Source organism: Meleagris gallopavo, chromosome 19, assembly GCF_000146605.3.
Source record: "Meleagris gallopavo isolate NT-WF06-2002-E0010 breed Aviagen turkey brand Nicholas breeding stock chromosome 19, Turkey_5.1, whole genome shotgun sequence".
NCBI lineage: Eukaryota > Metazoa > Chordata > Aves > Galliformes > Phasianidae > Meleagris > Meleagris gallopavo.
In genome coordinates, this window is record NC_015029.2 from 7532186 (window position 1) to 7533392 (window position 1207).

The following is a 1207-nucleotide window of genomic DNA, read 5'->3' on the forward strand; positions in this document are numbered from 1 at the left end:
AGTCCTTTCATTCTTACTGTTTCGGTTTTAATCTCGTCCTTTTTCCTTCTGGATTAAAATAAAAAAAAAGAAATCCATCACCTGAGCTCAGGCTTCAGCCTTGATAGCCCACAGCAGCTTTTGCCTCTACTGTGTGCAGAGCCACCTCTAATGAGAGCCCATCTCTGCCCCCTGCAATAAGCTGCAAATGGGATGCGCAGATCCTGAGGTCAGGGAGGACGTTTCATTTTGAAAACACGAACGTTTCCCTGCCATCCCCTAACAAGGGGCCCAATTAGTGCTTGTGACTTTGTCATCCACTCAGCAGGGACATGTGGACCACTGCTCTCATTTCCACAAAGATCACGGATCAGGAAGACAAATCATCCCTAATGGGACCTGGGGGAGAAGCTTCCTGTTCATTTCGAGCTGAAGGAATACGTACTGAGAGCACTGCTCTGTAGAGCCACAGAATGCCACCTCAGCTGGTGACAGCCGAGCTCCCAGCAGCCAACATCCCTCCCTCCCCTCGGAGCAACTGCGTGTGCACAAGCACATCTATCAGGTTGCTGCCCACAGCTTTGACTTTAATTTTATTTTTAAAGCACATTCGCATGCAAATTGACTTGGCCTGGGAGGATACATGAGTACAAGAGCCCTTTCTTTCCTCTGGAGTGGCACTGGGAGGAACATGGTGAAACGGAGCAAAGCTTCCTCACCTCCAGGCTGCAACTCTGCAGCTAAGGAAAAGCCAGCTCATTGTTCTCTCTGTACACAGATGCTGGCTGTGCTGTTTGCAGCAGCCTTGTTCAAGAGAGCCGTTTTGGGATATAAAAGCATACCACATATCCCAGGGAAAAAAAAAAATAAAATTAGAACACAGGACTTGTCAGCTGTTTAATCTATTGTAAGAGCAGGAGATGAATCAGTCTGAGTCTGTAGCTGTGCCTGGCATGGTCCTGCCCCGCTTCCCCAGAAAAGCAGGCCAGGTCTGGAAAGGAATTAGGATGTGATGCTGGGGTCCAGTAAAAAGCATGATTCCTTCTGCCTCGGGCAAGCATCTCTGGGGCGAAAGCAGATGGGAATTCATTCCTCAACACTCAAGTGAGCGCAAAGCGAGCACAAAAACTCCTGGAAGAGATGAAGCTCCAGCAGTACGGCAGTACGGACGGCGTCTGCTCGGAGCAGGGCTGAGCCGGCCACGGGAAGGCAGGCAGCCCGGGCTCGG